Source organism: Staurois parvus, unplaced genomic scaffold (genome assembly GCF_062004578.1).
Source record: "Staurois parvus isolate SC_StPar_1 unplaced genomic scaffold, SC_StPar_1.0 ptg000213l, whole genome shotgun sequence".
Lineage (NCBI taxonomy): Eukaryota > Metazoa > Chordata > Amphibia > Anura > Ranidae > Staurois > Staurois parvus.
The window spans coordinates 1,105,476-1,118,824 of NW_028318009.1; the positions used below are offsets into that span (position 1 = coordinate 1,105,476).

Consider the following 13,349-nt stretch of genomic DNA (forward strand, 5'->3'; position numbering starts at 1 on the left):
TGAGCCAGAGTGAATGGAGTATGGCTGTGTACCTGGCTGTCTCTGTGGGGAAAGAACCTGTCTTAACAGGCAGCTCCTATGGGGGGTATTGATACACATAATATCTATATTATAAATCAAACTCCACTTCTCACCAATCAGTAGGGTAAGATCAGCAATGAAACACACATCACAAACCGTAGGTGAAAAGTTTTATAAATATAGAAGGAATTACAAATGAACAGCCTAGTCAATGATAACGGAAATATTACGTACATTAAAATGAAATAAACAATCCTTCGAGGCATATAAACCACAGAAGATTACCAGCAACAATACCCAATTTTCTCAAGCAGTAAAACCCCTACAACATGGAAGACATGCCTGCACAACAAAAGACAATACATTCAAACAATCATGTAGCCAATATTATAATCCCAAAAGATTGAACAAGAGTTGGTCTCTCTCGTACGCTGGCCTTACACCTGTAGAATTTGGTTCAGACAGATGGATGGTTGGACAAACAATTTTTATACTTTCTTGTTCAAACAAAATTCTACAGGTGTAAGGCCAGCATTAGAAAGGTAAGCAGAGGTGAAGTTTCATATCATTTTCATATCATTTTCATATGATGGGTGAAGAAGAGGTAAGGAGAACATACAACTGAACTCTGCAATGCAATATTAGGTGGCTACATAAGCGTAGCAGTTTCCCTGAGCTGTGTTGGTCCTGTGCAGGGGCGGACTGACAACTCATGGGGCCCCTGTGTCCTTGCCCAAACTCAAAAAAGCCTATGAAAAAGGTACCAGGGGCATCTCATGGGGCCCCCTACTGCCCGAGTTTCCAAATGGTCAGTCCGCCCCTGGTCCTGTGTATATCCCAAATGTAAGAGCATTGAGGAGAGGACTAGAGCTAAGTAGGGAGGAGAAGGTGGTTGTAAGATCAAAGGAAACGAGCATTGGGAAAAAAATCTGGGGGATACTAATGCCAAGCACCTCTGAAAATGCTGTTTGCATTACTGTGGCTTAAACACTTTCTAGGTCACTGACTTGTGATAAGTATTTAGAATAAAACGTCAAAGTAAAGTCAGAGCCAGAGTACTGTAGTCTTTATAAGAGGTAATAGCTGCAACTGTGACATTACAGCATTTATATACTTTACGTGAAAAGAGAGCTAATGTTAGGTCCACTTTATCTACTCTGAAGACTGTAATTTGTGTATGTCTACTTATATCTATTACACAGATCTATGCAGCTAATTGGGGTTTGTATCACTTGACTACGGTGCAAGCACCCTTCCAAAGCTAAAGCATCTATCATTTTAACCCTCAGAACAAGACTGAAAGTCCCACAGAAATACACCAGCTGTTCCCACCCCTCATGTATTGTAGTGCTATCATTCCACTTTCTCTCCTATGTCCAACTGTCAGCAAGCTCCCATTGCTAGACTAATACTGTTTATAGCAACAGAGCCTATTAGTCCATTCAAAGCAACAGATCCATAGACATACAGGTACAGTGTTATGCATTAGAAGGCTTCTGCTTTGCTAGGGATTAGGACGGTAATCCAGTCCTTAGATGTCGAGCAAAAGAGGTAATTACATTATTGAGATTTACATTCTGCTCTAAAGCTGGCCTTAGATGGATTTAAATTTAGCTGGTTCAGCAGGGACCAGCCAAATTTTGACCCTTCTATGGCCGTTCCCACTAGAGAGATGTCAATCTATTGATTGGCTTCTCCCGAACTGGAATGTTGGAAAATTTTCCTTTAATCAATGATGCAGCCAATCAGCTGCAACACGGATTAGTGCATTCTGACAGAGGGGAGGATTCCTTCATGCACCTCAAATGTGTGGATGGGGAAATTCATTAGTTTTTTTTTGATCAGTCGGTTGGCTGATAAAAAAAAATTATCCTCCTGTGACCAGCTTAAGACTATGATGGAGGATGTAAGTTTCTTTATAACTGACCACAGTTCTTTTTTGTTTTCCCCTCTCTAAAACCATACCTTATTTGTTCTAAAACAGTCATGCCATCAACAACAGAACCAAGCACAACATTTTTTCCATCCAGCCACTCGGTCTTTCCCAGACAGAGCAGAAACTGGGAACCATTTGTGTTGGGGCCAGAACTGGCCATAGATAGGATGCCTGGTCTGGTGTGCTTTATGATGAAGTTCTCATCTTCAAATTTTTCTCTATAGATAGATCTTCCACCAGTTCTGTCATGATGGCTGAAGTCTCCACCCTGTTACATAAAGCCCGGGATGATTCTGTGGAAGTGGGAACCTTTGTATCCAAATCCTTTTCCTCCGGTGCACAACTCAAGAAATGGTTTTGCCATCTTTGGACCAACATCTCTTCTCAGTTCCATAATAATATGGCCAATTGGTTTATAGTCAACCATGATGTCAAAGAAAACCCGTGGATTGGTCATGGTGCAGGGTACCAGAATGGAATGAGGGTAGCAGGAATATGGGTCACAACTCTTTTTGGTGAGAGAACTGAAAAGAGACAAAATAAGTGGAGAGATACTTAGATCAGTGTGGTCTAATATAAAAGGGCCCATGGGCCACATTTGTATCCACAAATAGAGCAGAGTGCTGCATTTTAATCAACTTTTTTTTTTTGTTACAATTTCCAGTTCAAAAATATAATGCAATGGCATGCCTATTGTAAAAAAAACAGTTAAAGACATGCATATGTAGCCAACCTGCCTTAAGCGAGTAGTGCTTGGCTATATTAAGCCAAAGCCTGATTAATGTTCATTTGGTTTCCCCTAAGCCCAGTATTATTGTTTGCTTCTGCCTGCTGTTGGGGAGTGTCACTGGCAATAGTGTAAGATACAATAACATTGGGTTTTCAATCCTTGGCTAAGACTAAGTAGTTTCTTGCCAGTGGTGGAGTCTGGGGAAGGATATAAATGTTTGAGGTGAACTTATCTCCCAGGCTTTGCCTTGGGAAGATGTGTGTTAAGCTGTTTTTTGACCTCTTAGGCCTGCTACCGGAGGTGACCACACATGTACTTTGGGGAGCCATGCTTGGGTCTTAGGCCTGAGGCTTACTCTGCATTGCTGTAGGAGCTGCCCAGAAGAAGAGAAGCTGAGTCCTGGTACAGAGGAACAGGGAGGCACTTCTGCTGCTGGAAGTGTCCTCAGAAGTTAACAGAAGTCATATGTAACCAGGGGTGGACTGACCATTTGGAAACTCGGGCACTACCCGAGGGCCCGGGGTAAGTAGGGGGCCCCATGAGATGCCCCTGGTACCTTTTTCATAGGCTTTTTTGAGTTTGGGCAAGGACACAGGGGCCCCATGATCCCCTATTGCCCGGGGGCCCCATGAGTTGTCAGTCCGCCCCTGTATGTAACTATGTAAATTAGAGTTGGAACCTCACAGGAAGTGTAGTAGCCTGTTCAGGGAGATTAAGCATTGCATTTAATCTGTTGTTTGGGTCTGCAGAATACAGTTTGCCATGCTCAGCTTAAAGCCTAACTCCATGAAATGTAACAATTATCCCTTGTAGTGGGGTTGAGAATGCACTGTGTAGTGTTAACGGCACATTTAGTTTAGGATATAGGAGAAGCACTTACCAGTCAACCATCCCACGGTGTCATCACGTCCAGTGTAGGGTTATGGACCCTGCATTGGTTTTGATGATGTCATGCGGATGAGGGAGAAGACACTTTAATGACTGGCCTAGCAGTGCAGAGGAACAGAGGATTGTATAAATATAAATCTACTTTAACAAATCTCCTAGACCTAAAAAACTAACCCTTGTAGTGTAGACACATATCCACTACAAAGGTTAATTTCTATGTTTCCTGGAGTTGAACCTTAAAGGTCCTTTTCTGTATTACTGCAAGATCTGGATGGACTTTTTTCAACCAGGCTAACTATGTAACTATGTAAGTAGAATCTGGAGTTTGCATTGTGTTAATGGGTATCCTGAGTCCCACGCCGATCTCCTTAATATACCTTTTTTAAAGTTGAATACATGCACTGACTACTTCTAAAGTGACTGACACCCAATCATTCACACCCCACAACATAATGCCAAGAACACAGCCCTGAGGTGAACTGGTAGCCCACTTAACTAATGGGGGTCCTTAACAGCCCTTGAGGTAAGGGAATGATACACAAATCCCAAGGATAACCCATTCATAGGAATCTCCATGCTTGGGGGTCTCCCAACTCATCTCCATACTACCCCTATAGGGAAGCAATGTGGTGCCATAGACCACCATACAAGGGTTGCCAGATAGTGATGTCCAGCTCATAACAGAGACAGCAAAAATACCCCCCCCCCCTCCTTTATTGGTGTCAGCAATAATAACCTCTATTCATTGATTCCAGATTCAGTTATGATAACTCCTACCTTTCTCTGGTGTCAGTGGCCACAATAAAAATCCCCCCCCCCCCCCTTGTTGGTGTCCCACTTCATTGGTGTCATTGCTTCCAACCCCCCAATGACATCAGATTGAAACAATTCTATCACTTTTGGGCAGGAGATCACTGTGCACAACTGACAGTGCTGGTGTCCAGTTCCAGATGCTGGGATGCAAAGATCATTCCAGCACTCAGCATCCAACCACCACGACAGAGACTTCATGGGCCACCAATTGGACAGCCCTAAATTAGCCAAGCAATATTACTGAAAATAAAATGTATACGATGGAATATAGTTGATTGCTTTGAGCCAAAATTCCAAAATTGATATAATTTAGTTGTACGCAGGTGAGCGCTGCTAATAATCATAAATGACTTTATTACATGAGGAGTTACATGTCCAGACATATTACTTAGCAAGATTGGTCTACATTGTACTTGAGCAGAATGTGACAATGAATTGCAATACAGTTTATTCCCTGTTTACTAACAGTGAGTCAGCTGTGAGTCATACATGCCACAGGACAGACTGGGGTAAAGGGCAAAAACCTGGTTCCCATCACATTCCAACTGTCCATTGTCACTTCCAATGTTCTATAGAACCATGTCTTCATGTAATATCTTATCTCCTTTACAATGATTAGATTTTATATAGATCAGTTGATTGGTTATCAGAATAATCCCATATCAAGGGAAAATTCCCATTTTTTTAAACTAGCTCAGGTGACCTCTATCACTTTGAAAATGTAAAAGGGAAAAGCACACTTCGAGACACTCATCCGTGGCCAGATACAACAGTCTTCCAGACCTTTGGGGGGGGGGGCCTCACCAGGGAAATAAAGAAAGAGAAAATGGAAAGAAAGAGAGAAAGAGAAAAGGGAAAGAAAGAGAAAAGGGAAAGAAAGAGAGAAAGAAAGAGAAAAGGGAAAGAAAGAAAGAAAGAAAGAAAGAAAGAAAGAAAGAAAGAAAGAAAGAAAGAAAGAAAGAAAGAAAGAAAGAAGGAAAGAGAAAAGGGAAAGAGGGAAGAAAGAGAAAAGGGAAAGAAAGAAAGAAAGAAAGAAAGAAAGAAAGAAAGAAAGAAAGAAAGAAAGAAAGAAAGAAAGAAAGAAAAAAGGCAAAGAAAGAATGAAAGAAAGAGAAAGAAAAGGAAGGAAGAATAGAAAGAAAGGAATCCAACCAGTTAAAGACAATATAAAGGTTTATTTTTAAAACATTTTTGTCAATGAGGCAACCCTTTATGTGCCATAGACAGTCTGAAATAGTGGCAGCATCTATTTTCATAACAAAATATGTAAATGTAGTCTCAAATCCTCCCAGAGGAATGTTGGACCTCCATCCTTGCTTCTCACCACCACATTGCAGACAGGGTTAAGGAACATGACATTCCTTTCCTTTGTCTGTGGCGGAAACCATCCCCAGCTGACAGAATGACGTCATTGTTACATAATTTTGGACATGGTCCAAAGCAAACGGAGAGCTGAGTTTTATATAACATTCTGTCTGCCACAAAAGGAAATATCTAGAAGGGAACATTTTGTACAGCCAGATCCTCACATTCCAGACCTCTGCCTCAAACTCCTATTTGTTATTTTCGATTCCTGCTCAGAAAGCAGAGGTGCAGACTCAGAAAAGGACATGTTACAACATGTAGACAGAGCTTTGACCATCCATTGATTATTTCATAAATTTTATCTCTAGTCAAATTTTTTAGGTAGAGTAGGGAGGGATCAGTACCCTTGTATATTTTTATTGCTCAAAATATGTAGGTAGGAATTCCTGGATGATTTGGTTTCATAATGCGAAGTCAAAGCGTATCTAATCCCGAGAAACTAAAATGTTATTCTTTAGTTTCATCTGCTAATCCAATGCTTACTCGGTGTACTGTATCTATGGAGGAGCAATGTTGTCACCCTAGGCTTCTCTCCTTTTTGGACCAGTGTTTCTCTTTTTTTCAGCAGTGGCACCCTTTAAAAGTATGCAAAATCTCAAGGCATGGTACTTATCAATGGGAAACCTGAGCCTGAAACGATGTACACGACTGGCTTGATGAAATTAACTTCACAGCCCCCTTCACATCAAAGGTACCCCCATCACATTACAGGTCCCCCCATCGGATCAGAGGTCCCCTTCAAATCAGAAGTCTCTCCATCACATCAGAGTCTCCCTTCACATTAAGGTCTCCTATTCATGTTAGAGTCCCCCTTCACAACACAGCCTCCTCATACATCAGAGGCCACACTATATATTGAAGCCCTCCATCACATCAGAGTCACCCAATACATGAGCCCACCCCAAATCACATCAGTCCCCAACATCACATCATAGCTTCCCCATCACATTGGAGTACCCCCTATCAAAGAGCCTCCCCAATCATAGATCACCCCATAACGGAACTTGCACTATGGCACAGGGCCAGATCTAGTCTGTCTGATGTGGGTCAGCAGGGCAGTGTACAGCGGGTCAGCAGGACAGAGGATAAGATTAATAGTTTGTATGGCAGTGTACAGAGGCTTTGAGTTTGCAGAACAGTGTACAGGGTCAGCAAGGTGGAGGACAGAGGTCAGCAAGGAAGCATACAGGGGATCAGCAGGGCAAAGGATGTTATGGCAGTGTACAAGGGGTCAGTCTGGAAAAGAACAGGGGTTAGCAGGGCAGAAGACACAGGCCAGCAGGGCAGTGTACAGGGGTTAGCAAAGTGTAGCACAGGGGTCAGCAGAACAAAGGATAGTGGTCAGTTATGGTGAGGACAGGGGTCACTGCTGGCAGGGGCCACTGCTGGCAGGGCAAAAGACAGGGGCCACCAATGTCAGGATGGAGAACAGGGGTCACTGCTGGAGGAGAAGGGAACAAGGGTCACTGCTGGCAGGGCAGAAGTCACAGTTGGTAGGGCAGAGGACTAAGGCCACTGAAATCTGGGGGTGCAGCCCACCCCAGCACCCCCCACGATCCGGCCTTGCTATGGCAGCTCATGACACTGATTCAGAGTAAACTGGGTCCCATGCCTGAGGCACCCCAGGGGAACCTGGACAGCACCCTGGTTGATAAACACTGATTTAAACTACAAACACCTTTCCCATTGTTTCTGTCCATTACACAGTAAAGGGGTGTTGCCAGGGGCGGACTGACCATTTGGAAACTCGGGTACTGCTCGAGGGCCAGTAGGGGGCCCCATGAGATGCCCCTGGTACCTTTTTCATAGGCTTTTTTGAGTTTGGGCAAGGACACAGGGGCCCCATGATCCCCTATTGCCCGGGGGCCCCATGAGTTGTCAGTCCGCCCCTGGGTGTTGCTTTATAGTTCACAGAAGATAGCTGCATGCTGAGAACATTGTTTGAGATCTCAGTTCAATAAACAATAGGTTAGAAAGACACCAGAGGATCAGCAAGTATTTTTCTGAGCTTGTGGAAAATGTATTTAGACTGAAAAACACAAAAACTAATGGTTCCTTCCTCCCCTTACTTGGGGGTCTCTCTTTGGGAAAGCCAGTAACCTAGTATTCTGTGGTAGGCTTTGGCTGTCCATGAGGAGAGGGGTCCACCAGGCCTTTTGGCTAGGTGGACCAGTGTGCCTTGCCCCTGTCAGGTGTCTTGTGCCCCAGGATGGGGGGTTAGGGAGACCCTTTCTCTTCTTAGTGACGCACCCTGTGCACTTTTTTTAGGTTAGAAAGACACCAGATTTCTGAGAGAATCAGCAAGTATTTTTCTGAGCTTGCAGAAAATGTATTTAGACTGAAAAATACAAAAACTAATGTTTCTCTCCTCCCCTACTTGGGGGTCTCTCGTTGGGAAAGCCAGTAATCTTGTACTCTGTGGTCGGCTTTGGCTGTACACAAGGAGAGGGGTCCACCAGGCCTATTGGCTAGGTGGACTAGTGTACCTTGCCCCCGTCAGAAGTCATGTGCCCCAGGATGGGGGTTTAGGGAGGATCTTTCCTCTTCTTGAGGGAACTAGTGACGCATCCTGTGTACTTTTTTTGTTGGTTCAAACGTACCATTTTGGTTCACTTTATGGTGAATTTCTTAAGCACCGCACCGTGGGCTCAAAAACAAATCTATTGGAGATATTACTGAATAAATGATTTTAAATATGTGCATTTCAAGTTAAATTATTAAACTGACTCAAAACCAATAGTTTCCCATTAAAAAAGAAAAAATAGCTAATGGGAGCATCCCCCCCCCCCCTTTCTTTATACAGGCTTTTCTGAAACTCCCGTAATTCCTTCACAAAGAAAACAATGGCAGTCAATAACCATCCTCTCTTTCTGTGGGTCACCCTCATATCTATTTGTCCACAGTCCAGAAATCAATGATGACATTGTATGGTGATGTGGCGCTATAAGAGACAGTGCTATCTGATCGGTCTCTGGACCGACCACACAGCTACATTTGGAAAGCGTCTGTGTTTGTCAATGTAATCTCGGTTATTTGCTTTGCTAAGTGTACCTAGCCTTGGGTTTAAAAAAAGCCTTGTCTCGAAAATAATGACAGTTTGCTATGTGAAGACACGTCAACATGTGCAGTTTCTTGAGTTGTTTTCCAGACAAAAGAGCTAGTCTTGTGTCTGTGTTGATCTACATTCTGGGATGACTCCTTTGCACATTATCATAGCCCAATGGATCCTTCAGTTTAAATCAGAAACACATATTCCACGTGAATTAAAACAAAAGGAGTGCAATGTCTTACAGTCTGGTTTCTTTTTAAAGCAGCCACCGTCTGAGTAGAAATGTCTACTCCCTGTTAGCAAATGCCGAGTAGAGTTCCAACACACCCCCTGCTGGGTCTTATCGTAGCTTTGCGAATGGCAAAGTGCATACTCCCCGATGAATGAACAGCTCTATCTCGGGCTCAACAGAACCTCTGCAGAGGAACCGCTGCTTCCCCACAGAAAGCAAGGGTCCTTCTCTGGAGCATGCTGGCAAGGGAAAGGTTTTTCTACTCAAGCTGTTGCTGCTTTTAAAGAAAACAAACTAAGACTTTGCACATCCTTTGATTTGATGGACCTGGAATTTAGCCAATATAAACTATATATATAAAATTTTAGCAATTCTAAGGGGGTTTTTTTTCTACATAACAAATATATCATACTTACTTGCTCTGTGTAGTGGTTTTGCACAGAGCAGCCGCGATCCTCCTCTTCTTGGGACCCCCACCAGCATTCCTCCCCCTTGACAAGTGCCCCCAATAGCAATCTACTTGCTATGGGGCACTGGTGCATGCTCGCTCCCGAGCTCCTGCTCTGTGCATTCATAAGTCATAAGTCACAGAACCTTGGCTTGGCTCCGCCCTCCATTCTCTCCTCATTGTGTCACTGGCTGTGAATGACAGCAATAGGAGCTAACGATTCACAGTGTTGTGTCCCAATGAGGAGAGACCCGGGACAGTTGAGGCTACTGTGCACATTGCTGGATCAAGAGGGGGCTCAGATGAGTATTGAGGGGGGGTTATGGGGGGGAGCAAAAAACAGAAGGATTTCTATGTAATTTTGTGCATTACGGTTTAAAACCTTCAGTCTCTACAACCATTTTAACCTCCCTGGCGGTATGATTATGTCAGGAATTTTGTACCAAAAGCGGTACCATTTTTTTGCATGGAAATATGTATTTTTTTTATTGTAGGCCTGTAATTTAGGAATAACTCCCTGATATCTGTCCAAACAAGAGTCTAGTAAACATTCCGGATATGATAAAACTTGAAACACGAAATCATAAATTATAATTTAATAAATACTCATAAAAAATAATAATATAATAATAATAAATTTAATTCAATAATATAATCAAACCAAAAACACTGAAATTTGAAATGTAGCGCCAAGTTCGCACATCACTGAGCAAAGTCGCAAAATCGTTTTCAGTGTCTGATGACGAATTTCCCCCACGAATCATTATCACTCAATTCTGCAAGTAGTTCTGATTTACTATCGCTGTTCTCTAGCCGGTCTAAAACCGATTTTGACCTAACGGGATGCTTTTTGGACGCCGTGGACTTTTCTAAGTTTCCAGGCAGAAAGAACAGTCAAAATGCAGGCAGGGCACAGGACAAAGCAGTAGGGACAAAATGTATGTGAAATGCTTTGATACAGGAATGTTTTGCTATGAAATAATCGTTTTAAAAAAAATTTAATTGTTTTACATTTTCAAATTTGCCGCCAGTTCCGGCGCCCGTACGTCCCGACGTCACAGGGACCGGAACACGGAAGCCAGATGCCGGCATCGGCCGGAGGAGATGGCCGGGGACGCTGCAGGAGAGGCATCGCGGGAGCGAAGGACAAGGTAAGTGCTGTAGGGAATCCCTGTGCAACGCCGCATGGTAAGCCCGAGTGTAGCTTGGGGTTACCACTTTTGGTACTGAAACTTTACCCCGAGCTACACTTGGGAATACCTCCAGGAAGGTTAAGGTACCAATTTGTAGGTAAACAACTGAATGCTCAGCTGAAATAAACATATGGAAACTTTTGAGATACGTCACCTTCGCCAGACTGCATAGAAAATAATGCAACACCACCTTCTCTGTTGAAGGTAAAGGGGCCTGTCACTACATGGTCAAATATGGAGTACATACATCTTGTAAAAGAAGTTTAATACTTACCTTTCTGGTGGCCCATGTGTCCAAACACATGTCCACTGCAGGTATTTGCAGCTATCCAAGGACATAATCATAGTATCACCTCAAGGTCCTGGGGTCGACCTCAGGCCTGCCACCACCACTACAATGCCATGTTACTATATCCTCCATTTTAGCTAAGGCTATGTAAGCCAATGGCTATTTTACCCTTTGGTCTAATACCTTTCCCCTAAGTGTCCTAACATATGTAGTAGTCTGATCTAGCTCCTGGCTCTTATTTGTAAGCATGGTCCCTCTTTTGAAACAGATTCTTTTATCAATCTTTTCTCCTCAGTTGTTCCTCTTTTGGTCTATTAGTTAGACCCACACTTTTGATCTGCATAGTGGGATGTTCTCTGATCTTTGCCTACACCCTCTATGTTGAAAGGTGTCCATCATTATTTTTTGAGAAAGTTGGGAAGTATGATCTGAGCTCTATTTGGCTGTTTCTACTGTCAAAGGATGGATCCTTCATAGGGTACTAGAGGACAAAGCTACTGTTCTTGGTTAGCCATTCGCAGTCCCTTTTACTCCCAAAGAACCCTTGAAAAATTTCCAGATCTAGGGGAACACCTGCTAAAACCAAGTCACTGGTGGTCAGTGGGAGAAATGTTCCTCTTACAATGATGGTCAGAATGCCACCCTTATGGACAGCTAAAAAGATAATTGGGGCTATGCTTCTGGCTTTGCAAAGTGGCATTGGCTTTGGAACTATGCAGACACCATTGGATGATTTATCAACCTGCCACAGCTCAAGGAACCCCTATCCACCTGTAGAGATGTGCTGGTAGCTTTAAATCTTAAACAGCAGTTGCAAAGCATTTTTTTTTCTTTTCCCTCTTTGTGAGTGACAGACAGGGAAAGCAGGACTGTGCTCTGATTGGTTGTTGCTACAGCTGAGAATGATCCACCCATAGCAGCACTGTTGCAGCTGAACTTCTGATTGGCTGTGGAGGAAAGGAGAGAGGAAAAAGGAAGAAGAAGCACATGTGGGGCAGACATTTTCAGGGGACCACATGGAGCAAGGGCTCCTGGTGTAAAGTCACAGAGTCTCACTCTCTGTGCTGCTAGAGCGGCTGGGCTGGGAGTGTGTAGCAGAGAAATTGTTGCAGGAGGACAGTGTGCAAACTAAGGATTGTCCTTCCTGACATTCAGGATTACAGCCACTCAAGTGCATGTGTCTCTCAGAGTTTGGAGCTGCTGTAAGAGAGAGGATTTCTACTACTGTTTAATGCTATCTAGAGGACAATCCAGAAACAGTGAGTACTCTGTGATGAAAGGGGATTTTGATATTGCTTCATTTGCTGTTCATCTCTGGAGAATGGTCATGAGAAAGCCTGCTCTCTAATTCGCAGAGTGACATAGATCTTGGAAAACCCAAGCTGCTCAGAATTAGCTATTCCTGCTGCTGATTGATGAGAGAACTCTGTCTCTGTATATTACTGGTTTGTCTCCTCAAGATTTGTGCTGTGGCTGAAGAGTGTGTTTAGTCCCCACAGAAGCTTGCTGCTCTGAATATACTGAGCAAGTGTCAGTACATCATGATTTCACCTGTATGGTAAAGATTTTGTTGAAGTGTTGTTCTTTTCTATTGCAATGTTCACTGGAAGATTCTGCTTAAAGGAGACTGTGCTATCCTGCTACCCCTGGATTACAAATACTCTCCCATGCAGAGAGTGAGCGCTCTTCCATTGATTAAAGGGCCCCAACGTTGAGAGACTTTAAGTTTCATCCCACTGGCCAGTGGTTAGGTAGGACATTTTTGCTCTAGATAGTACTGCTATAGCAAATGTCAATAAGCTGCTAAATCTCATTAACCGTTATTGTTCATGTGTCAATGTCACTCTCATATGTCACCCTAGTCAGTGTGATACTAGTCAGTTTTTGGAGTCTTTGTGAATTGTGACTTCTTACTAACTGTGTTATGCAAAGTGGTATCTGTGTTTTATGTACATTACCTGTGTTAAATCAGCTAGTTCTTTTTCAGGGTTTATCTTCTTCAATAAAACCCATAAAAAATATTCTCAGAGTGTCGAAGTGTTCTGGGTATAATCGGAGGTGTCACCAGATTCAGGTGGGAGCTGAACCTATATATCTAGCCAAGTTCCACCCAAGGGTGTGCTACACACCTCTGAAGGAACTCTGGTTGAGAATGGCTGTCCTAGAGACCAAGTATGCATTGCTTCCTTTGGTGAGGCAGGTGGCAACAACAGTTAGAGATTATTGGCTTTATAAGGTAAGTGTAAGAGTTGGGTAGTGAAAAGTATCAGGTGTGATAGACAGTTGATGGTGGGGTGGAGGATGTTGACATGAGTAGAAAGGACTCATCAACATTTCTGTGCAGTGCCTATGAAGTGCCACCATCACATAATAAAAATTACCTCA

General features: G+C 43.2%; 1 pseudogene; it reads right to left on the reverse strand.

Annotated features, from left to right (window-relative positions):
* Nucleotides 1-174: 174 nt before the first annotated feature.
* LOC149460993 (peptidyl-prolyl cis-trans isomerase A pseudogene) lies at nt 175-2,414 on the reverse strand (annotated as a pseudogene).
* Between the last annotated feature and the right edge of the window lie 10,935 nt (nt 2,415-13,349).